Raw genomic sequence first — 27,132 nt, 5'->3', positions numbered from 1 at the left:
AGTCAGAGAGACACTGCCAACCACTGCCATGACAAGTGAGATGTAAGATACGGGTAAGCCACAAACAATGTGGCAACTAATAGATTAATAGAAATGGATTAATTTAAGATAGTAGTAGATAACAAGAAGCCTGCCATAGCCATACAGTTTGTAAGTTATATAAGTCTCTCTGTGTTTACTCAGTTTGGTCTGAGCAGATGTGGGACTGGCGGGTGAGAGAGATTTGTCCTGTCCGTGGGCCAGGCAGGACTGGAAAACTCTAGCTACAGACTTTGATTTTTCAGCTGAGATAGAAATTGTTAGGATTCTTCACTTTGGATTTTCTTTTCTTTTTTTTTTTTTTTCCTCCATTATCACATAATATACTACTTGAAACACATAGCAAACATTTTCCCACAATTAAATGATGAGGGTTTTGTGCTTTTCCTTCAAGATGAAAACTTTGTAAATTTTTGGATTTCTCCACAGGTCATTTGCTATTCTTTCTGTTAAACTTATTAGCTTTTTTATGATCTTATTCTTTGCAAAATACATGTGTTCATGATTTTCTTTATTTTACAAATATTCTGTATCTGTGAATGGTTATATATTTATTTTGTAACTCTTTTATTACCAGTTTTGACATGATAGCATTCACTTGGATTTTTTGTTCCAGTGCCATAGCCCCAGTATTGTTTGGTCTTGTTCTGTTAGTCCTGAGAACATTTCACTCATAAAAGCAGGAAGAAACAACATACAAGGTCTAAATTAATCTCTATTTTTACCTCATTGTATAATGATCATTTTACTAAGTATCCCTGTATCATATTATTGAAAGTGGTATTAGTTATACATGCTGGGCATATTCATTTCTGCTAGGCATTTTTGTTTCTAGACTCTATTAGCTTTTCAAGAAGGAAATATATATAACAATATATCCATATCAATAAATATTTATATATGTAATTATTTGTATAAACTATAAGCATTAATTCATACTAATCACACATATCAATATCATACCAAGAATTCATACCAATCAGTATTATATGTTAATCATTAACCCTATATGCTATAGATAATTTTTTTTTTTTTTTTTTTTTTTTGGAGACAAGGTTTTGTAGCTAGAGTTTTCCTGCCTGGTCCACAGTCAGGACAAATCTCTGTCACCCGCCAGTCCCACAGTCGCTCAGACCCGACCAAGTAAACACAGAGACTTATATTGGTTACAAACTGTATGGCTGTGGCAGGCTTCTTGCTAACTGTTCTTATAACTTAAATTAATCCATTTCCATTAATCTATACCTTGCCACGTGGCTCATAGCTTACCGGCATCTTCATATGTTGCTTGTCATGGCAGCAGCTGGCAGTGTCTCTCTCACTCAGCCTTCCACTTCTCAGCTTTATTCTCCTCCTTGTCCCGCCTATATTTCCTGCCTAGCCACTGGCCAATCAGTGATTTATTTATTGATCAATCAGCAACACACTTGACATACAGACCATCCCACAGCAAGGTTTGTCCTGTAGTTTTGATTCCTGTCCTGGATCTTGCTCTGTAGACTAGGCTGGCCTCCAACTCACAGAGATCCTCCTGGCTCTGCCTCCCAAGTGCTGGGATTAAAGGAATGTGCCACCGCCGCCCTGCTGGGATCAATGTTTATTTAACCCATTATTTATGTGTTAACACTAATATTAGTGAGAAACAAAGTTCTCTCCATCTTTTTAAAATTTACAGAATTTTAAAAATACACTCTACATGTATACTGGCTTTAGAGGCAGCTCCCACAAGAAGATACTGCATTACTCTAGCATGTGATATAATATTTCTTACAGTTTTAGTCTTACAGATTCCACTCTATTCCAAAGTTACTTAGGTCATCAACATTTTCCAAATTCCATTCAGTCAGACTATAATATATAATTTTTCCTAGTGAGAAACTCATGCCACATTCTGCATTGCGGGTTATTTGGCTCCTCGCCAATCTTAGGGATTGACTTACTTTTAAAAATGAATTGTTTCTGTGGTTTTGTTGAGTCAGAGTCTTACTACGATGTACTTAAACTTGATATGAGTCCAACATGATCTTCCTGCTTCTGCTAAGTGTTGGGATTACAAGGGTAGAACTCCATGCCTAGCTAAACACTTATTTGGAATAAAAATTTACTATTTGTGCATTGAAAGCTTGTGACTTTCACTAATCTCTTGTGTGCCATGTGTCTGCTGATCCTATCGCATATAAAAAGATTTCAATATCTTGAATAGTTTCCTGTTCTTAATCTGTCACCCCCTCCTCTTATCAATACACCTTGCATTTTCTTTATAATTTTGACATTTTCAAAACTAAGAACAAGGTTGTATGTTTTACCAATAATTTACATATACAAGTAAATTCCAAAATTAATCATTCTTGTTCTCAATACTCAATTTCAGTAATATAATTAATGGATTTATCTCAAGATATAAAATATCTTCTAAAAGTGAAACAACTGAATATTATTCAGAGGACCATTCCAAATAAAATCATCTGACTAAGTATAAGTCATCATGAATGCAAAGAGCCGGAAATGGCATATATTTTTGGTACCCAACTGTAAAACTGGGATAATATCAAAGTTGAGACTATATCGCATTTGATGTTGGGAACCTGGAATAATTGGCCTATGTACAATAGTTAAAATATTTGAAGTAAGTACAAACTTACCATGGACATTATGTTATATGAATAAAATAAAAAAAAAACAGAAAGAACTGTGGGATATTTTATTTGTGCTAAAATGTGGTAATATTTTATTTGTATGTCAATAAAGTTTGCCTGGAGATCAGAGGAAATAGCAACCTATTAACACAAAAGTCAGGCAGTGGTAGCACACCACTTAATTCGATCACTTGGCAGGCAGGGTCTCTGTGTGTTCAAGTTCACACTAGGGAACAGAGCCAGCATGGTGACACACGCCTTTAATCCCAGTACCAACCATAGAGACCTGGAGGTCTGTACAGACAGACAGAAAGTGACAGAGCTGTGTAGAAAGAGGAAGTGAGGTAGCTAGGCTAAGATAGCCAATGAGAGGTCAGAACAGCAAAGCAATAAAGGTGTTGGTAGACAGGAAGTAGCTTTCTTTGGAAGCTAGGGCATGGTGAATTAAGGTTAGCTGGTGGCTCTAACTATTTCCCTAATCTCTAAGGCTTTCACCTCTATATTTGGCTCAGTGTTTTTTATTTAATAAGACCGCTTAGAAATTCTGCTACAAAGAACCACTTAAAACTTTCTCATACTTGTGTGAAAGTCAGCAAGCCTGAACCTAGAGACACTGTATAAGATGGCTCAGTCTTTCCTCTTTGCTAGGGTTAGTTTCATTACTGAAATAGAATCGTTGTGGTATTTAGAAGCAGTGAAAATTAGAACAAATTAACAGAATTCTGCAATTGTTTCCAAAGTGGGAAGCTAGGTCTATTGCACCCATTCTTTCCTGCTGTAGTTGCCTTTCAGAGAAAGACTGGGCATACATAAACATATTAGAATATTCATGTTGAGTATCTGTATCATAACAAAGCTTGGAAAAATAACATGAAGAGAAAAATGTTTGGATCATGAATACAAAATAATCATCAGTACCAAAAATGTAATATAAATTTCATTAGGTAAACTATGGATTGGAAAGAAAATTTTTATCTTTCTGAATTTAAATATTAGTTATGATACAAAAGTGGACAATTTATATATTGTATGCTGAAATACAAATATGTCACTCAGCCCAGATAGAAAAATTTTCAATAAGGCTGGATAACATTTAATAGGAATTTTATGTTCTTTCTAGAGGAGGGCATCCATATTTCACATATGCTTTATGCATTAAATATTCCAGCAAGTACAAGATGCATCTCAAACATGATTTATACTGAGGTTAGTGGAGAATTATCACAAGTAAAAATAAGTATTATTCAACATTATGATAAGAACTCATGAGAGATCACCTACAACAGCGTAGAGAGGACAAAGAGAAGTTAGTATTAATTCATATTTATTCCTAGGTAAAAAGATACGGTGAAACTGCAATCATTTGATGCACAATAACATATAAAAACTTAAAATTTCAGTATTACCTTTTCTGTTATCTGACACTGAGGAAGTAGAGATATTTAAAGTAATATGCATAAAATTAATGAATTCAGACATATTTTCCTGATATCTTTTCTTTTTGGTTTTTTGAGACAAGGTTTTTCTGTGTAGTTTTGGTACCTGTCCTGGATCTCTCTCTGTAGACTGTGGTGATATTTTATTTGTGCTGAAATGTGATATTTTATTTGTATGTTAATAAATAAAGTTTGCCTGGAGATCAGAAGTCATAGTCAGCCATAAACAGAAGTCAGGCGGTGGTAGCACACGCCCTTAATCTGATCACAGGCAGGCAAAGTCTTTGTGTGTTCAAGGACACAGCCAAGCCTGGTGACACACGCCTTTAATCCCAGTACCAACCATAGAGACCTGCAGGTCTGTACAGACAGGCAGTGAGAAGGAAGTGATGTGGCTTAGAGCCAATGAGAAGGCAGAACAGGAAGGCAATAAAAGCACAGATTAGACAGGAAGAAACTCTCTCTTGGGAAGCTACAGTGAGGTGGTAAGCTAAGGTTAGTCAGGGGCTCTTCGCTATTTCTCTGATCTCTTCAGCTATTATCCCTGTATTTGGCTCTGTGTTTCTTATTTAGTAAGACTGTTTAGAAATTCCTCTACAGTACACAAGGCTGGCCTTGAACTCACAGAGATCTCCATGGCTCTGCCTCCCGAGTGCTGAGATTAAAGGCGTGCGCCACCGCCTGGCCCTGTTATTGTTTTCATTGTTGTCCTTCTTAAAGTATACAGTGAAAGGCATAATAAAATAAAATGTTCTCAATTAATATGAAAACCCTAGTCAAAACCAAAGCAAGACAAACAAACAAACAAAAAGCAAACAACCCCCCCCCAAAAAAAAATGAGCATTTTAAGGGATCTTTAAGGTGCTAAGTCACATCATCATGCTTTAGTAATTTAACAATATTGGATATCAGCATTGTAATATTGATAAGTAGTAAAGCTACCCTAACTTTGACAAGTGCATTCACAAACTGCCCAGCCCAAAATTGCACATCAATTCTGGATTTACACAGAATTTTAAGATTTTATCATTCCTCACTTCTTTAAGTGTACCTAAAGCAGTATGATAATTGGTAGTTTAAATGTGTGAGTAACCTTGACAGTATAAAATATTTCTGTGCTCCTGTGTCAAGTATTTATTCCAGTTTTTCTCAGGTTTAAACATTTTGACAAGAAATAGTGGTTGGAAAAACTGCACAGAAGAGGTGTAATTTATTATACTCTTGCAAGACCTTAATGATGTGCTAGCAAGAAAAAGCACTTTTATTCATGGCAGATGAAGATGCTAGCCTAAGATTACCAGTGAAAAGGAAACATGATGAAATGGTCTATTTCAAAGCAGCATACCCCAAATTAAAAAACCCTTTCAATGATACATAAAGTTAGAAGTTTAGTGGTGCCATCTGATGTTTATTTTTCTTGGCAGTTGTGAGATTCAGTTACTGAAAAAGAATTGAGAAGATTTGGATATGTGAGCTTTGTTGACTTATCAGAGAACTACAGCTTATCATGTAAATGTAATTCATTCAAATTCACAGAGATAAGAGACAGGAGCTTTTACCATCTTACTGAAAGAAACACTTGCTGGGTGAGATGAGATGCAAGTGCCCTGAAACTTGATTCTACTTATTGATTCACAGTGGATATAAAGAACACAAATAAACTTATCTTGGGAATGAAGCAAATAGAAAGTAAAGATTTTGTTTTTTTCAGTCATGAAGAAAAGTCTCTTCAGATATGAGGAAGATGATCCCTGTATGGTTGGGATAAGGCAGAAAATCATCAGGAGGTAAAGTCATTCAATTGTAGGACTACGTCATGGGTTCTTTTTTGAACATTGCCTTGCCTGGTATTCTATGCTTTTCTTTTTGTTGTTGTTGTTGTTGTTGTTGTTTTCGAGAGAGGGTCTCTCCGTGTAGTTTTGGTTCCTGTCCTGGATCTTGTGCTGTAGGCTAGGCTGGCCTTAAACTCACAGAGATTCGCCTGGCTCTGCCTCCTTAGTGCTGGGATTAAAGGCGTGTGCCACGACTGCCCGGCTCTATGCTTTTCTTACGTTGGTCATGCCCCACATTCCTATTTCAATAGCCACTTTTTTTCCTTTAAATATTATCAACCTGAACTGTTTGTTCAACTTTGGGAGTTCCATACTTCTCTGAATACATCCCCCTGATATGTATATATATGTATGTATACGTATCACTATTTTAGTTTTGTTTATTATTACAACTTTTGAGTGCTTTAACTTCTTTTTTTCATTATAGCCTCATGTGTTCAATTTCCTCTAATGTTTTCTTTCTTCTCTAATGCCATCTATACCTGGGGGAGTTTTTTTTTGTTTGTTTGTTTTTTTTCAAAAATCTTCAATTTCACTTGGTAGCCCAGGCTGGCAAGTGAGTTCCAGGAAAAGGTGCAAAGCTACACAGAGAAACTCTGTCTCGAAAAACCAAAAAAAAAAAAAAAAAAAAACAAACAAACAAAAATCTTCAATTTCGATTACCTGGTCTGACCTTCTACTCCCTTTGTATGAAGCTGTGAAGGGTCATAGTAATTTTTCACATCTGTGATTCTTTATCTATCTGCTTATAACCCTTCCAAATGGTTAGCCATCTTTTTTATTTTAAATCTGAGCTTAGACCTCAAAATTTATTTGAAATCTTTTATTGAGAAAGACAGTATGTCATGAATCAAGTAAATCATCTATCCTTCAGCTGTGAGTTACTTTACATGTTAATTCACAGTTTGACTCATAATATGCAGAAAGATCATCTCTCCTCTACAAGGACATTTCTCTAGAAGTATCTCTCTATATATATCATTCTGTCTGCTTGGAATTATCTCTTGAAATTTCAGAGACTTCTTATGCTTACCATTTCTGCCAAGGTTTTTTGTACCACCACTGAATGTAGCCAGAAGGTTTCTCCGGTCCTGCCCAGCCCCCGATCCATACCTGCTTGGACCCAAGTAAACACACAGAGGCTTATATTAGTTACAAACTGTATAGTCTATGGCAGGCCTTTTGCTAGCTAGTGCTGTGGGATGGTCTGTATGTCAAATGTGTTGCTGATTGGTCAATGAATAAATCACTGATTGGCAGTGGCCAGGCAGGAAGTATAGGCAGGACTAACAGAGAGGAGAAGGGAGAGAACAGGAAGCTGGGTGGGGGAGACACTGCCAGCCACCATCAGGATAAGGAAGATGTAAAGTACCGGTAAGCCACAAGCCACGTGGCAAGGTATAGAGTAATAGAAATGGATTAATTTAAGCTGTAAGAACAGTTAACAAGAAGCCTGCCATGGCCATACAGTTTGTAACCAATATAAGTCTCTATGTTTACTTGATCGGGTTTGAGCGGCTTGGGACTGGCGGGTGAGAGAGATTTGTCCTGACTGTGGGCCAGGCAGGAAAACTCTAGCAACAAGCTAGTTCTTATAACTTAACCCATTTCTATTTATCTATAAGTTGCCATGTGGCCATGTCTTACTAGTACTTTCACATTTTGCTTCTCCTGGCTATGGCCGGTGTCTCTCTAAACTCTGCCTTTCTCTTTCCTGTCTCTCTCTTTGGATTTCCCACCTGCCTCTAAGCTGCCTTGCCATAGGCCAAAGCAGCTTATTTATTAACCAATGGGAACAACATATATTCACAGCATACAGAAAGACATCTCCCGACAATTGAAAACTTCCACCTGTACATTTTGCATCTTTCTTAAGATTTCATTTGTTCAAAATTTCATTGCTATGCATATTTTCTCTGTGTTTAAATCAGAAAGTATTGGGTGGATCACTCTTGAATTTCCTCTATTAAATATAACTATATTTATTTTGCAAGAAGTCCTGTTGATTCTGGTTTCAAAAGATACCTAAAGAAAAAGCAGTCTATTTCAAAGTTAATTTCATGTTTTTGAATATCTGATTTAAGCTACTTAAGATAATGAGTTGACTTTTGGATAAACAGAAATATTTTAGAAACAGGGTCATTATATCAGCATTTGCTCCAAAGTTACACAGATAAAAAAAATATATATACATTTATATAAGTCCATGTAGATACTGAAGAAAGGAAAATAAAGAAATAACACATAGGTAAATTTCTAACCTTTGTTTTGTTTGGGTGAATATATCTGGCAATTTTTATAGTACTTTCAGTTCTCTGAATGCTGAAAATTAATTCTGAATTGAAATTTGAAAATTAAGGTTAGACATTAAACTAAGAGTTATTATATCGGACATTAAATGAAGTTAAAGTTATTACATCCTGCATTTAATCTCCAGAGATTCAAACAATTAAATAAATGACTTAAACAAAAATAAAATGGATTATCTTAAATAAATGTGTGTGTGCATGCTCATGCATTTACCTGCGTGAAAATCAACTTTTTTTTTTTTTTTAATCTCAGTCTACCAGTATCTTCCCTTTCAATGTAGTCACCATCATTCCTACCTCACTTATCTCAGCCTGTTTTCCCCACCGGCTTCCTTAGAGTCATGCTTCTTTTGTAACTCTGACACATAATTATCACAGTGGCCATGTACTCACACTTATAATTTGGAACATGTCAATACTCTGACATGAACTGAGTGTTTCACCCTTTGATTGGGGTAAAATTAAGTCTTAGAATGGCTTAACAAATCCTGTATATTCTAAGCCTTCATTTTCTCTTTCACTTCATCTTTTCCTATTTCCTGTCCCTCTTAGTCAATTACAAGTTCAGTGGCATGGCATATCAAAACTGGTCATTTGGAAGGTAATGGCCATATGCTACCTAAAATCATCTTCCATATGTTGATCTAGTGTTGTCATACTGTCGTGTAAACTTCCTAACAAGTTAGATATGTTGATGTCCATCATAGTTTACACTGATTGTCAATTGGCAGGATCTAGAATCACTCAGGAGACACTCTTCCTTCATATCTGTGTGGGAGTTTCTACATAGGTTAACTGAAATAGGAAGATTCACTGTAAATATGAATGACACTGTCCCAGGGGTTAGAGTCATGGACAGAACAAAGTGAAGAAAGCTAGCTGAGACACCAGGTTTTATTTTTATCTTATTCCTGAATTCAAATAGCATTGAACAACCTTCTTCATAATCTTGCCACCACACCTTCTCTACCACAATCTACTGTAGATGAAATTCTAAATGGTCTTATTAAATAAGAAACACAGAGCCAAATACAGAGTTAAAGCCAAAAGATCAGAGCAAGAGCCATGACTACCTTATCTGACCACCTCGCCACCCCCCAGTGAGACAGACCTTCTTCCTATGTCCTGTCTTTTTATTGCCTTTCTGTTCTGCCTTCTCATTGGCTCTAAACCCAACCACATGATTTCCTTGTCACTGCCTGTCTATACAGACCTCTAGGTCTCTATCATTGGTACTGGGAGTAAAAGTTCAGGTCACCTTGCTTTGGCTGTGTCCTTGACCACAGAGACTCTGCCTGCCATGTGATTGGATTAAGGACGCATGCTACCACCACCTGACTCCCGCTTATGGCTCGCTGTGACTTCTGATCTCCAGGCAACTGTATTAACATACAAAAAAAATCACATTTCAGTACAAATAAAATATCGCCATAATCTACTCTACCTCCTCTAAATGTAACAGACAAACAAACAAACAAAGGTCCAAAAACAAAAATGAAACCTTTCTCTCATAAGATGCTTCTACCCATGTACCTTGTCACAACAAGAAACGATTACAATACACACATGTGGTGCCGTGAAATTATTCAATATTTCAATATTTAAAGGATAGCATTTTACTATTTGTGTGTATTGTTTTATCAATAGAATTGTCCTTGAAAGATATTATATGGATCTAGAGCAATTACAAGGTCAAAAATATTTATTCAGTTTATATCCTATAGTTTTAAACCTCAGTTTTCTTTGTTTATCACAAAACTCTTGAGGGGATTGAGGAGAATTTTCTAGTCAGAGGAGTTGTTGCTCTACAAGCACAGAGTTCCAAGCAGTAACATAAAGGCATGGTGGCATACTTCTGGATTTTTAGCAATGGGGACTAGAGACAGAGTCACACCTGAAGCTCACTGTCTAGTCAATCAAGCAAGCCAGACAGCTCTGGGTTCATCACAAGACGCTCTTTCAAAAGAAAAAAAAAAAAAAAGAAGAAGAAGAAGTAAATTATATTTAAACATTAAAAATAAACCTTCTTAGATTAATGAGCATATTAGAAGCTGTTCTTATTGTTAGTTATTTGGCGGCGCTCTTATCCTGCAAGGATATCCACTAAGAAGAGTTTTATTAAGATAAGAGAGAGAGACAGGTGTGCTCAGGCCTGTTGAAAGGACACGTGCATAAAGAAGGAAGCCGGGAATATGGTGCCGGCTTATAAAGGCTGGGTTGCGTATGCATACATAGGTTCATGTGGCTACTCCACACATGCACGTAGATCACATGGTTGCGTTGCATGCTTTACATAACCATGCAAAGCCACGAGGTCCTAGTAATGCGAGATGTTTTGACCCAGAAAGGGCTAGGAGGAAGTGTGTAGGTCTGCCAGGCATGCCCAACCATGGGGGCATGTTGTGAATCTAACACTTGTACTTTAAGTGTTTAGATATTTAAAACTATATTCTAAATCATCTCTTTACTACAGTCTTAAGGCAAGCAGTACTATATTCTGAGTCATAGCTTTACTATAGTTTTAGGGCAAGTAGTGGCCCTTCTTTGTTACCTCAAATAATCCTTATAATGCCAGAAGAAGCTGAAATGTTACATCTTTAACCCTAAATAATTAATTGAATTAATTGCCATGAGTGAACAGCCTTGATTTCAAACTAATATTCTTGGCAACTTTCAATAAAAATGCCTGGGCTCATTAATGCACAGATTTTTATTTTATTTGTTTGATAAGCAAAATTAATAGTTTTCTTTCCTGCCCCTGATTCCTTCCAGATCTTCCCCAGCTTTCTACTGACCTAACATCATTTTTTTCTAATTATTATTAAATTAAAAGGTATTAACAGACCTCGAGATGTGGTCCACTGACTGATTGCTTGGATAACATGGAATGTTTTTGTTCATTCCACAGGACTAAATAGAACTTGGTTTGGTTACACACTTCGGCAGCAGGAGGAATTTAAACTAAAGGTCACTTTCTGGTTATGAACCAAGAAAACCTGGGAAACATGAGTCAGGGTTTCCAAAAAAGAAAAAAAAAGAAACAGTGATAAACAGAAATATATATGAATTAGTTATTACATTTGCCTAAAATAGCATTTTTTGAATGAACTCATGTAAGGCTTATGATCAAAACAGAGATAAAATAATTGAAAAATACTTGCAATGTAATGAAAGCAAAATACTGAAATCATAAATAAAAACAATTCTTTGAAAATATTTTGTTTCAAAGCAAAGTAAGGGGATAAAGAAAGCTTTAAGTAAATGATGTGTTTTCCTGTTCTATCAAATAAGAAGGAGGGATTCCAGCAGGCTTAAATCACATGATAGCAAGTACACAAGGAATTGGATTAGTGATGCTGGTGTAATGAAAGAAAGTGTTAATTGGCAAATATGCATAATAATGTCCCATGTGTGTAGGAGAGGAGTTGGAAGTAAACAAGATAGAATTTGCCTATTTAATGGTGATGAAGGGGTCAAGAAAAAACCTGAAGGAAATGATTGGGTAACTGGCAATAGGAAGCTGAGGCTGTCCCTTTCAATAAGCTGAGAATGTAAAGTAATTAATATAGTATTTCCTGGAAGGCAGGTGATGGTGATTAAAAAGCTTCAAGCAGACTGCTTCAGAATAATGCTTCGGAATTGCGAAAATGGCTATGTCTCCTTTTATTTCAGTCTGAACTATCTTGGTTCTTAATAAAACTTAGGAATCCTATTTACAGTAACTCCTATCCTCAACTCCGAGCTTAACTTTCTGTTACCTTTGCTTCTCACCTATTCCAAAACTACCAATTAAGCATCTTTTGGTCTGGATGACATGATTTCAGTTCCCAGAACCAACATAAAAACATTCATATGCTGGGGATGCAAAGACAAGTTTCCTAATTTCACTGACCAGTCAACAGCTTACTCAGCAGGCTTCAGGACAAAGAGTGCTCCTCTCTTAAAAGTGGTAAAGGTGATAAAGAGATAGACAACTTCTTCTTTTTCTCTTCTCTCTCTCTCTCTCTCTCTCTCTCTCTCTCTCTCTCTCTCTCTCTCTCTCTCTCTTTTGTGATTGTTGTTTGGTTTGGTTTGGTTTAGTTTTTCGAAACAGGGTTTCTCTTAGTAATAGCCTTGACTCTCCTGGAGTTCACTTTGTAGAACAGGCTGGAATGTCTCTACCTCTCAAGTGCTGGGATTAAAGGCATGCACCACCATACCCTGCTGGTAGACAATTTCTAAAGAAAAGACCCAGAGATTGTACCCAGCCTCTGCATGCATACAAGTACACACATACACACACACACACACACACACACACACACACACACACACACACACACAAACTATACAATTTTATACAAATGCACATACAAAATATGTCTTTTAGATCTAGTATCTTTTATACTTCTTAATATATATCACGTTTTTTTTCAGTGTGTCATATCTTTTTCTTAAAATATTAAGCTATATAAAGTTACCCTCTGTTCAACTAACTCTATGATTGCTTCTTGATAGTGTTCTTTTTTATTGCCTCTGCATATATGTGACAGTTGTGCAGCTTGGTATTCTTATGCGACTCTTAAGAGTGGGTTCAGGTACTGTCTCTGACTCTTTTGATGGCTTTTGTAACCCTCTTCCTCATACTGGGATGCTTGCCCAGATACAAGGTGAGGTGCTTAGTCTTACAACAAATTGATGTGCCATGTTTTGTTGATATCCATGGGAGGCCTGTCATTTTCTGAACAGAAACTGAGGGGGAGTGGATTTGTAGGAAAGAACTGTCAGGGGAAAATGGGAGGAGAAGATTGAGGGAAAACTCTGGTTGGTTCCTGAGTGCAGCAAAAGAAAAATGTTTCACTATTTGTATCCCCTTAGAGTTAGTTGTCAAAAGGGAAATATAAGTTACAACATGGACAGAAATAGTTAAATATTAAAATAACGCTGGAGGGGTAACAAACAATCTTGTACAAGTAAATGTTAGCAAATCTAAAGTGTGCTGTGTACTATTAGGAATTTAATCATTTAAGTGGCAACTGATTGTTCCATAGTTATTATAGTTAATTAATGAAAATTTTCTTATTTAACGAGCAATTGTAATATTATTACTATGTATATACTGTTTAAAATAAAACACATGGGCAGGAACAGCCTGCACCTGAAGGAGGAGCTACCACAGGAAGTGCCTGCACCTAGGGGAGGAGGTGAGTATCTGAGCTCCTGACTGGACAGCTCTGTTCTCTAGGCCTTAGCCTTCAGGGACACATCCCATGCCTCGTCCCCATCCATAGAAGCTGCAGAGACCCAGCAGCATCCTCCTCATGCCCTGAACCATCCCCTGCTGCATCAGGGACCACCAGGGTCCCACATGTACCCAGAGCCAGATATTAGGGTAAAAGCTGAGAGATCAGAAAAGTAGGAAGAAGTCAGCAACATTCTTACTCTCTTGGAGATCCTCCACCGAAGAGACCTGCTTCCTGTATATCCACACCTATATGCCTTTCTGTTCTGCCATCTCATTTCCTCTCCACCGAGCTGCATCACTTCCTCTTCCTGCCCAGCTCTGTCACTTTCCATCTGTCTGTACAGACCTCCAGACCTTTATGGTTATCTAGTATTAGAATTTAATCACCATGCCTAGCTCTGTTCCCAGTGTGGCCTTGAACTCAGAGATCCAGAGAGATCTGTGCCTCCCTAGTGATAGGTATAAAGGCATGTGCTACCAGATACCGGAAAATGGAAAGAACTTCTTGGATAGGTAGGATCAACATAGTAAAAATGTCAATCTTACCAAAATCAATCTACAGATTCAATGCAATCCCCATCCAAATCCCCAAAAAAGTCTTCATAGAACTTGAAAAAACAATACTCAACCTCATATGAAAAGAATAAAAAAACCCTGAATAGCCAAAACAGTCCTTACTATAAAGTAATTTCTGGCACCATTTCCATCCCTGAGTTCAAATTCTACTCTAGAGGTATAGTAATAAAACATCTTAGCATTGGCAAAAAAACAAAACAAAACAAAACAAAAAAAAAAAAACAGACACATAAATCAAAGGAATTGAATAGAAGACTCTGATAATAATACAAACACTTATGAACACCTGATTTTTGACAAAGAAGCTAAAATTATACAATGGAAAAAAGAAAACAACTTCAACAAATGGTGCTGGCATAACTGAATGTTGACATGTAGAAGAATGCAAATAGATCCACATCTAGCCCCATGCACAAGACTCAAGTCCAAATGGATCAAAGACCTCAACATAAAATCAGTTACTCTGAACCTGATAGAAGAGAAAGTGGGATAATAGCCTCAAACACATTGGCACAGGAAACCAATTCCTAAATATAACACCAGTAGCACAGACACTGAGAGCAACAATTAATAAATGGGACCTCCCGAAACTGAGAAGCTTTGTAAGGCAAAGGACATAGTCAAAAAGACAAAACTGCAGCTTACAGAATGGGAAAAGATCTTCACCAAACCCGCATCTGACACAGGGCTGATCTCCAAAATATATAAAGAACCCAAGAAACTAGACATCAAAATACCAAATAATCCAATTAAAAATGGGGTACAAAGCTAAACAGAGAATTCTTAAAAGAAGACTCTCAAATGGCTGCAGGACATTTAAGGAATTGCTCAACATTCTTAGCCATCAGGGAAATGCAAATCAAAATGGCCCTGAGACACTATCTTACACCTGTCAGAATGGCTAAGGTGAAAAATCCTAACGTCAGTCTATGTTGGAGAAGATGTGGAGTAAGAACATTCCTCTACTGCTGGTGGGAATGCAAACTCTTACAGCCACTCTGGAAATCAGTATGGTGGTTTATTAGAAAATTGGGAATCGGGGGCTGGAGAGATGGCTCAGTGGTTAAGAGCACTGGCTGCTCTTCCAGAAGTCCTGAGTTCAATTCCCAGCAACCACATGGTGGTTCACAACCATCTACAATGGGATCAGACACACTCCTCTCTCTCAGGCTCTCTTCTCTGATGCAGGCACGACACCCATGTAGAGCACTCATATACATAAATAAATAAATCTTAAAAAAAAAAGAAAATTGGGAATCAACCTACCTCAAGACCCAGCAATACCACTATTGTGCATATACTCAAAAGATGCTCAATCATACCACAAGGACACTTGTTCCACTATGTTCATAGTAACATTATTCCTAATAGCCAGAGCCTGGAAACAACCTAGATGCCCCTCAACAGAAGAATGGATAAGGAAAATGTGGTATATTTACACAATGAAGTATTACTCAGTGATGAAAAAAAAAATGACATCATGAAATTTGTAGGCAAATAGATGGAACTAGAAAGAATCATCCTGAGTGAGGTGACCCAAACACAGAAAGACAAACGCAGTATGTACTCACTCTTAAATGGTTATTAGATGCAAAGTGAAGGATAATAGGCAACAATAAACAACCCCACAGAAGCTAGTTAAAAAAAGATGACCCTAGTAGAGACACACATGGAGGGCCCCAGGAAGGGAAAATAGTTAAGATCTCCTGGGTAAATTGGGAGGGGGGAAGAGGGAAAGGGATGGGAGATGGGATAAGGAGGGACTAAGATGGCCAAGTGGAGGGAGGGATGGAGAGAGAGAGAGAGAGAGCAATGAAAGAGTTATCTTGGTAGAGAGAATCATTAGGGGTTACAGAGAAACCTGGTGCTGGGGAAATGCTCAAGAATCCACAAAGATGACCACAGCTAAGGCTCCTAGCAATAATGGAGAGGGTGCTTGAATTTACGTTCCCCTTTAATTGGTGAGTACAATTACTGACTATCCTATTGTCATCATAGAACCTATATCCAGTAACTGATGGAAGCAGATGCAGTGATTCACAACCAGGCACTGGGCTGAGCTCCTAGACTTCAGTTGAGAAGAAGGAGAAGGGATCATAGGAACAAGTGAGGTCAACATTATGGTGAGGAAACCACAGAGACAGCTAACCCAAGCTGGTGGGAGCTCATGGACTCTGGCCTATCAGCTGGGGAACATGCATGGGACCAAACTAGGCCTTCTAAATGTGGGAGACAGTTATGTGGCTAGATCTGTTTGGGGAGCATGAAATGGCTTTTTGGAATACATTCCCTAGGGTGGGATACTTTTCTCAGCCTTGACACATGGGGATGGATTTGGTCCTGCCTCAACCTAGTATGCCAGACTTTGTTGACTCCCCAAAGGAGGTCTTACCCTCTCTGAGGAGTGGATGACTGGGAGTGGTGGGATTGGGAGAGGTGTGTGGAGGGGGGCAGGAGAAGGAGAGGGAGGGGAACTGGGATTGGTATGTAAAATGAAAAAAAAAATCTTAGAAGAAAAAAGTAAAATGAAGCACATGAATACTTTCACTGACAACAAACAATAAATTATATTAGCCTGTAAGATTGACCAAAAGGTGAATTACTTCAATATTTTGTTTTCACAAACAGCAGTTAAATGATACCTCCATAGAATCATGGAATACATAGTTAAATAAAATTCTACTATTCAAATTCATCTTTATTCTGATTTTCTTAATGAAACTAATTTTTTGTTGGCTGTTATCATATAATGCATAACAAATATAACCACTACAATTTCATACAAACTCATACAATCTAACTTCTAATAAAAGAAAACAATGCCGCTGATCTGTACTAGACTTAGCAAGAATTGCCATTTAGTTAATGTGTCCAGGCCAACGTAACCAACTTGCTAAACAGACTTTATAAAAGGAAAGAGAAGTATGCCACCTCTTCTCTGTCTACCTCTCTTGTTCTTCTACTCCTTACTCTTTATTCACTAATAAGACTGCTTCTGGTACCTAGAGTTTAAAAGTGAGAATAATTTAAAGGGATTAATGTGTCAAGAGGCTCTCTTTCCTGGAAAAATGTTGCAATTTTCTCATAAATGAAACCTTTCACCTTTGAAGAAGACTCTTTGAGACTATTTCAAGGTGTTTCTGGGATCTTCTGAAGTTATCTTTTGTTTCCTTCTTTTTCATAGGGAGTCTCTCTGAAGGATGGAATAACTTGCCTCCCATTAGAGCATCATGTTTATTACTTCCTAGTAAGCATCCTGTGTAAAATAGCCTGTTGTTTCACACACACACCCTTTTTTTTTTTTTAACATTCTGTGTTTTGTAGAATTTTGCTCTAGGATTAAAGGTTTATGTCTCTGAGGAGACTGTTACACAACACACTCACTATAGGACACACACACCTATATTTCCACACAGGAAGATTACATACATCACCTACATACACATGAAAGAAAAGAAAAAAATTAAGTTTTCAAATTTCATTATCTTCCCTGAATTTTCTCATTGAGGTGTTTAGCTGTTTTCTGATTTGTACCCCATCCCACAAAGGGGAACTCCTGCCTCGTCTTCTAAATTTTGTCAAGGGGTTATTACTGGAAAAGTCATAGGTAATATGTAGGAACTTACAGTTAGAGTCCTGGAGAAGTCCCACAAAAGACCACCATTCACGCATACAATCAGGAGGAGTGTTTATTATCTGGAGAGTAAAGGTTCCAGCACGCTGGGGGTGCCCATCCAACACAAAGGCAAAAATGGCTACCAGCAGAGAAGCTTGCAGGTTCTTTTAAGCATAGCTAAGGGGTGTATCAGGGACAGTCAGGTCATCTCAGATATGATTGGCTTATGCAAGTGGCAATCGTATTAGCACTTTCTAATTGGCTAGGGCTAGCAGGGTCTGGTTAAGGCTACAAATTTTCGTTTTGGGGCAAGCCAGGCTCTGTCCTTATTTGGTTATTAACTTGAGCTGCTATGTCTCAGGCCTAGTGTGTGCAGTTCTGCCCAGTACCTTACTGTCAGGGGCACTGGTGATTGACTGTCCTTTGTTAGTGGCTTCCTCAGTAACCGCCTGCTCAGTTTCATGAAGCAGGCACTGAGGCCGAGTTCTTAACTGAGTTATTAGGAGCCTGTTATGGTATTTGTCAGGCCTTCTCACTTACTTCTTTGGTTTCTCCAAATACTCATTGTGCCAAACTGCATTCTAAATGTTTATGTTGATACACGTAGAATGATGTTGCACTTTTCCTTTATCAAAGAAACTTATTGTAGTGATTGGGGGTTAATGCTTAAGACCCACAACTGTTTATAGCGAAGAGAATGAGTGACTATGGAGTCATTAATCCTATTCAGGGCATCCATATTACATCTTCCAAGACTAAGGAACATTGCAGATGGAGGTCTGGAAAAAAAAATGGAAGATTCCGAGTTTGAGCAGCAATGTTGTGAAACAGAATGACACAACAAGATCATCGTCCTTATAAGTACACTGCTGCTATGACTTCCTCCACCAGATTGACTCCCATCAGCATTAAATAGTGCATAAACCCCATTCCTCCCTGGGAGAATTTGGACAGTGAATGAGAACTGGGGAAAGAAGGGTCATTTTCTTCAATGGTGTAGCCACTGCAAAGTTACCTCTGCTCCGATAATAACTTCCATCTCAGGCTAGTGAAAACAATCATAACTAGACTCAGTGGGAAAGAGAGAGAGAGAGGGGAGGGGAAGGGAGGGGAGGGGAGGGGAGGGGAGGGGAGGGGAGGGGAGGGGAGAGGAGAGGAGGGGAGGGGAGGGGAGGGGAGGGGAGAGGAGAGGAGAGGAGAGGAGAGGAGAGGAGAGGAGAGGAGAGGAGAGAGGAGAGTTTATTGAGAAGAAGGAAAGTTTATTTGGAAAAGAGATCGGATAAGGAAGTTTAGTAAAGGATACAAATTAGCAAAATCCAGTACATACCTGTTGGAAACTTTCAAAGAATAAAGAACAAAATTTCAAAAATGTCGTTCTTTTGACTCTTTTTAAGTTTTAGTTATTTAAAAAGGATAACACTTAGTAGTAGTGCCCCAAATTTCAATTAGAGTAATTCTTGAAGTAAAATTTCTTGGTAAGAACAGATACATTTCTCAGAGCACCTGACTCTTGTTTTAAATAATGCCTTTTTTTTTTTTCCTTGCAAGCAAATGGTCAGAGAGGCAGACTGTCTTTCCCATCCTCCTAGCCTGAAATTTGCCTCTTTGGTCAACCATATTTACCAGTTTCCCTCACTGAAGAAAGGATGTAAGTCACTGCCCTTAACTAGGCGAATCCTTCATTTCTGGCGCTGGGTGGGATTCTTATATTCAATTTAAAGCACGTTATCATGTCACCTATTCCCTTTGTCTCACACTTTCCCTGGTAGTGATTTTCTTTGGTTTAGACACCACCAACTTTCCTATAATAATGACAACATCTCTAGCCCACGTTTATGGTATTTGTTATTATGTATTTTAAAAACACTCTACAATGTGATTGTTCCTAAATATTGTTACTATTGAAAAATTCTGTAATTAATATCCATAATTGTGGAAAGCATTTTCCCATAGTTTTCAGAATGCTTGGATTTGGTTCTGACATCTAGTAACGTAGCAGTCGCTTATAATTCATTTTTACTTGAACTTTGTTTATTGTGAGTTTATATTTAACAGAGCCACTTCAGAAGCTTAGTCGAGGCCCACTTAATTTTACTCCATACTGAATATGCCTATTTTCTCAAAAAAGCCCAAAGGATAGTAGGGGTCAGACCAATTAAAGTAAATGTTAGCTTGGAGCTGGTGAGAGGTTAGGAAGTTTGTTTGGTTTGTTGATGACAAAATAGATTGTTTCTTCCTTTAATGAACACAAGTAATGACAAGTACTTTAATGAATCTATATCCTCCCACACAGCCAAGAAAGTTGCCTTAGGGAGGTCAATTATTTTTTATGTCTTTTTAGTGTTCGTTTTATGGGATTATATGGCCGAATTAATTAGAAACAAGACTATGTAGGAATGCAGTATGCAAACAGGCTGCGTTATTAATGTGACAAAGCATGACATGAAATAGTTAAAATGCAGTTATTTCATGGGTAGAGTTAACTGGTGTTTTAATATTTTAAAAGAAACTAAAGTTACAGATTAAAAGCCATCATAATCTATATAACTGATCCACAGTCTCTTACATGAATTTATTAAAACTCAGAATTGCTCTGATGGTGCTATCTTTTCTATCTGTGATTGTACAAAGATGTTTGGATAATTCCCTTATCCTTCACTGGAATAGATAAAATTATCTATCTTTTTGCTTTGGTAGAATTTAAGACAAATGATAGCACCGTATTTAAAATTCAATGAGATAAGTGATCTGTATCACAGATTCATAAGAATTCAGGCAGACACAAATTTGGGCTCCTCTAATGTAAGATTCAGTTTACTGAGTAAAACTTATGAATAATTTACTGTGTAAAAAATGTTTTTTAACATTTGGTAACCACTTTTCTGCATCAGAGTGTTTTTATTTGTAAGCATTTCAAACAACTCTTGCTGGGTTAAGCAGAAAGGGAATTTATTAAGAAGTTATTAGGCAGCTCAGAGAATCATTATCAAGGCTGAACACTGGCCAGATGCTAAGCAGTAAGAAAGTGCCCCCAACCTTATTTTAATGATGAGAACATGTTGCTGGTGTGTACTAGCTGACCTCAGCACCTCCCACAATCATTTCCCAAGCTGTTTCTGGTAATGGAGCTCATTGCTTGCCCTGTTTTTTCTACAATTTCATGAAACACACTGATGCACCTTTCTTTCTTTGCCGCAGCCCCTGAATTTTCACTGGTACCATGCATCTGTGTGCCAGAGCCTGGGTCACCAGCTTGTGTGTTGTTTAATTTAAAAGCCAGGGAAGTTAAGCAACTATTACTGGCATCATTTTGCTAGTGGACGATGCAACAATTTTAACCTCATAATGTAGAGACTGCTCAAAACATGAGAAAGTCAAACATCCTTTAAAATACCTAATTGCCGGGCACTGTGGTCAAAGTTATTTTATAAACAAAAATTTTAAAAGATTAAGCTGAACAACTAGCTCACAATAAGAGGACTAATAATTGCTTGTTAGACAAAAGTGAAACTAAGTTCTCACAGTTTTATGTTTATAAACTCTATTTATATAGTTGAAAAGTAAACAAAAACATAAATTAGAAGATACGTGATATTTTGATAAATATGTAAATATGTATGTGACAAGTTCTTCAAATTTTGTTCAATGTTTAATCATTTTATACACAAAATATTAGAATATGTATATAACTTTTTCTAGATTTGCAGCATTACTGGGTTCTTCATAAAACAGCACGTTATTAAGTTATGGAGGAAGAAATATTTCTCCGAATTGGATGTATCAGTAAAGTAATTTTCTTTTTACAAAATCAGGCATTCATCTTACTACAACTAAAAAAAACTTTTTATTTTATATGTCAATATTCTTATATACAATATTATGTGACTTAATGGTTTTAAATCATTCTCTGATAAAATTGTTACTAACTTGTTAATGTAAGTCATTAAATATAAATATACATATTCCAAAAATATGATGAAATCATGAAGCAATTCAGAAATTATCAAAAGAATATAATTAAGATCTAATTCTTTCTTTAATGAGGATTTATTAAATCTGTAGACACAGTATTAAACATGATGTGATGTTGGTTCTTAATGCAGTAGGGTGTTCATAAAGGTATCCAGACGCCTAGATTGTACTTCACGGGATCCATCCTGTCACTACCCTCCCTAGTTATAAGGAGAATTGTAAGAGAGAATGTAGGAGAACAAGAGTGAAAATCTATGGGAAAAGTAATGATCTTTGAAAATTTCCCCTAATGAGTAATTTGTGGCTCAGTAGATTTCAAGAGATTATTGGTTTTGAAAATGGATTCTATCAACTAAGGAGATAATGAAAAGCATTAGGGCTGGATAAAATAAAACAGTAAATTTGTAATGCTTACAAGCACTGGGAAAATTTTCTACTCTCTACACAAACTGAAAACCTTGTTTAAAATCACCAGAATAAACATTTTTCTAGGTACACCAATATATTGTTGATAGCACAATGTATTTATTTTTACACAATAGGTTAGTATTATTTTCAAGGACAGTTTTGAATGAATAATCTGAAAGCCTGAAATCTATCACAATATGGACAAGCAAGCCTAATCCCTCTACTTGATACTACATAATCAATTAAATAAGTATTAAACTATTTTATCACAAGCTAATTTTTCTGTTATATGCTCAATCTACAAATAGTTTTCAGCAAAATTTCTAGCTAATTTTTTGGTGTTCTGAACCAATTAGTATTTCTTAAATTTATTTAACAATTTTTCATGTTTTTTCTTATCTGTTTTAATCTTTGAGGTATCTATGGGATTTAGATCAGTGTCTCTTAAAAAAGAAAAAAATGACTAAAAAGTGATAAGGCATTGTTGTAATGAGTAGCATACATTTATATCTAAACATAAATTATAAACACATGAATAGCATCAAGTTTACTTGTTTATAACAAAAATTTCTTGAAGTAGGTTATATATAAGTGTAATAATACAGTAATAATGACTGTATTATACTAATAAAGACACTATGTTTAAAAGTTTAGGTTAATCTTATTGTATTGAGACAATCTCATGCTTGTCAGGCTATATTATACCTAATTATATTTATATTATGTAACTGTAATAGCTGAATGTAATTGGCCTTCATATACTCATCGGGCATGTCACTATTAGGAGGTGTGGCTTTGTTGGAGTAGGTATGGCCTTGTTGGAGGAAGTGTGTCCCTGTGTAGGTGGGCTTTGAGGTCTCATATATGTTTAAGTCACACCCAGTGACACAGCTCATTTCCAGTTGCCTGATGGTCAAGATATAGGATTCTCAGCTCCAGTACCGTGTCTGCCTGCACATTGGCATGTCCTATCAAGATGATATAATGGTCTAAACCTCTGAAAGTGTAAGCCACTCAATTAAAGGTTTTCCTTTAAAAAGAGTTGCTGTGGTCATGGTTTCTCTTCAGAGCAACAAAGGGAGCAACTGAGGATGACTTTGAAGTCCTAATCCACCTGACTCCATCTCCCAGCTGATAAATTACACTCATGCATTAACACTGATTGCTGAGTTTACTCATTTATTTTTAAATTGAAAATATATATATATATGTTATTTTGAATGTCTTAATTGAAACAGTATTCAGTAGTGTTACCTATATAAATACTAACATAATAGATACTATGCCTCCAGTCGGGACTAAGGGTGTAACAATATCTGTGATATTTGTATTAAGGTGCTGATTCTAGGTTATTAACTCTAAGTTCCTGGTGTTCCAATCAGTTTAGAAAAAAATATGAAAAATAGAGGAAAATCTCTGTTCAGGATACTGACCCTGCCTCTGGCCCCACTCTCCAGTTGTGTTTATATTCCAAAGCAGATAGATAACTACAATCATTACTCTACTTCTCCTTTTCTGTAGCTCTTCCTGTCTGATCCTAGAACAAGCACTGGTCTTAAGACACTTCTAGAATATCCTGGTTGATTTCCTCCTGACATTTGAAATTGTATTTTAGAGATTTTTAAAAATAAGATCACATTCAAATATTCTATATATTCATATGGTTGACAAGAGGGCACAGTTTTCTATGGAGAATGCTCAAAACCAGTATTTTATACCCAGTTTTACCTAATTTGGTCACAATAGTTGTATCGTGAAATATACTTGACATTGATGAAGAATCTTTAAATTATTATGTAGTTTCTTTTATAGACTTTAATTTTGTCACTGTTGGAGAAATTATTAAATTATTAATGTCAATGTTAGCTCATCTTTTAAAATCTTCCCACAGAAGTAATCTCTATTTTTTAAAATCTGTTCAGAAAAGCAATAGTCTCCCAAGTAAGTCGAGGTGAGGCTAACATCAATATCGATTAATTGTTATCACAAAAGTTCCCCCAGGTTCCTTTCCTCTTCTCAACTTCCAGTTTTCTGTTGTAACTAATGTATTCACTCAGCAAGACCTTCCTATTGAAGTTTAATGTCTTACCTAACCCCTTACATTTTTTGAACAAAGGAGGTATCAAACAACAAATTCAGTCTTGAGGAGGCTTGCAGGTAGTTGGTAAATGCTATACCACTGAGCTGTGTTCGCAAACCCCTTTGTATTTGCATTCTTTTATTTCTGAGACATAGTCTCACAAATTCTACAACTTTATTATGAACTCCTTCTGAAGCCCAGGCAGGCCTCATATTTGTGGACTTTCTGCTTCATCCTTCCAAGTAGCCAGGTTTATAGACTTGTGCCATCACGAAAATTTATTTTTTTTTCTTTTAGTTTATAATATGTTTTTTTCAGGCAATATATTCTTTTTTAAAAAAATATGAAAACTGACTTTATTCTACCATTTTATCTGTAATCAGTTTGTAGCCAAAATGTATCTTTCTCAAGCCAGTATTTTCTAATAAACTTGACATTTTCCTGTTATTCTCTCTCTGCTTCACTCCCATTCACTGTCTTCTTTCTAAGACTGCATGGACAAGGACTGCTAGGACCATAGTGAGCAGGGCTTATTACTCAGGCTCCATGTAAGTTGTCCTTCTCATAGATTTAAAGAATCCACCTCTATTATTTTCTTTTTTATTTTGCAATACAATTCAGTTCTACATATTAGCCATGGATTCCCTTGTTCTCCCCCCTCCTGCTCCCCTCACCTTTCCCCCAGCCCACCCCCCATTCCCACCTCCTCCAGGGCAAAGCCTCCCCCGCGGGCTGAGATCAACCTGATAGACTCAGTCCAGGTAGGTTCAGTCCCCTCCTCCCAGACCGAGCCAAGGGACCCTGCATAGGCCCCAGGTTTCAAACAGCCAACTCATGCAATGAGCACAGGACCCGGTCCCACTGTCTGGATGCCTCCCAAACAGATCAAGCCAATTGTCTCACCCATTCAGAGGGCCTGATCCAGTTGGTGACCCCTCAGCCATTGGTTCATAGTTCATGTGTTTCCATTCATTTGGCTATTTGTCCCTATGCTTTTATCCAACCTTGGTCTCAACAATTCTCGCTCATATAAACCCTCCTCATTCTCGCTAATTGGACTCCCAGAGCTCCACCCGGGGCCTAGCCATGGATCTCTGCATCCAGATCGCTCAGACGTTGGATGGGGTTTCTAGCACAACAATTAGGGTGTTTGGCCATCCCATCACCAGAGTAGGTCAGTTCGGGCTGTCTCTCGACCATTGCCAGCAGTCTGTTGTGGGGGTATCTTTGTGGATTTCTGTGGGCCTCTCTAGCACTTTTCTTCTTCCTATTCTCATGTGGTCTTCATTTACCATGGTCTCCTATTCCTTGTTCTCCCTCTCTGTTGTTGATCCAGCTGTGATCTCCCGCTCCCCCAAGCTCTCTTTCCCTTGACCCTCGCCCTTCATTATCCCCACTCATGTCCATGCTGTTCATGTAGATCTCTTCCAGTTCTCCCCCTAACTCCTCCTAAATCTTCCTGACCAAAACCTGCACACCTGAATCACCCTCTTTCTTTATCTTCATGTTAGCATACAAACAGGCACCTAAAAATAATAATAATAAAATAAGTGTTGCCCTGCTTCTTCCTTGGGATCATTGGTGCAGTGGTCCTTGAGGGTGGAGGGAGCAGAAACTGGAATAAGGTTTGGATGACTGTGAATGTGACGGAGACAATCTTCCAGGAAATGACTTTGGTGAATCAGCTCAGCTTTGTTCCATAGTATAGAGGATATATAGGGTTGGAAAGTCAGACAACTTCTAATCTGCATTAAGTGACATGTTCCTATCATAAGTCTGGGTTAGTGGCAGCAGGGTCCTATATCAAAGCTCTTAGTACAGGTCTTAGTTGCCGTATGTGCAGAAGGGAAGGCTTCTAGCAGGGAACTATGCCAAGGGTCATGCTAAAGATAAATCAGGCATCCAGGCTTCCAGATAGCTTTCAGATAAGGTCAGTCTTCTTGGCTTAGGTACATTCTCCAGATAAGGGCATAATAGAGAACAGGAACTTTCACTGAGGAGGAAGTCTCCATGTAATCTAAGTTCGGAAAAAGCTGCCAGCCCATGACAGACTGCAACCTCTGACCAGCTAGGCCTTCCAACAGATAAGATAAACAAACAAACAAAAACAGAAAAAAAAAAAACAGAAGAAAAACAACCAAAGGAGAAGCTCAAGAAACACATATAGATACAGTGACACACTTTTCCACACGTACCCACCCACCCACCCACCCACCCACACAAAAACAACACAAATAAAAACCACAAAACCAGTAGCCAAAATATATAAATATATCTTCACAAGAACTGAAAGGTTAAAAAAAAAAAAGAACCTGACTAAACCTTATGAGGCAAAGAACATTCAAAAATGCTATTGTGTTTATTTTGTGTTGGCAGGGGGCCTGACCGTAAGAGTTATTTCAATGCCCAGAGAGACTCAGTTGGAGAAAACTAAATTTTCCTTTTTAACAGTTATAAACTGGCGATAGCTTCTGGCTTAGGAATTGGAACTTCCACTGACTTCCCCTCTCAGCACTGGACCCCATGCTGGACCACCTCAGCCTCCTTGAGTGCTGCCTCAGTATCAAAGTTTATATGTGCCTCCAGACCTGTCATGTTTTTAAAGCACCTTGTTTTCTTGGGGCCCTCCATGCCCTCAGACTCTTAAAATGTTTCTACCTCATTTTCTTTAGTGTTCCCTAAGCTCTGATAGGAGGAATTTGATGAAGAATTCCCTTCTAGGACTGAGTATTCCAAGGCCTCTCGTCCTCTGAACATTTTCCAGCTGTGGGTCTCTGTATTTGGTCCTATGACTACAGGAAGAAATGTCTCTGATGATGGCTGAGCAAGACAGTGATCTATGAATATAGCAGAACGTCATGAGGCCTCATTTCATGGTTACATTGCACTAACAGAACAGTACTACTTGGTTTTCACCTAAGTCCCTGGCCTATCTAGTCTCAGGTTCTTGGCCACCCAAGCGGCATTGGTATGGGATCCATCTCATGGAGCGGGCCTTAAATTC

This window comes from Peromyscus californicus, unplaced genomic scaffold (genome assembly GCF_007827085.1).
Source record: "Peromyscus californicus insignis strain IS unplaced genomic scaffold, ASM782708v3 Scaffold_12__1_contigs__length_115047231, whole genome shotgun sequence".
Classification (NCBI taxonomy): Eukaryota; Metazoa; Chordata; class Mammalia; order Rodentia; family Cricetidae; genus Peromyscus; species Peromyscus californicus.
The sequence above is the reverse complement of the archived record's forward strand: the minus strand, read 5'-3'. Positions refer to the sequence as shown.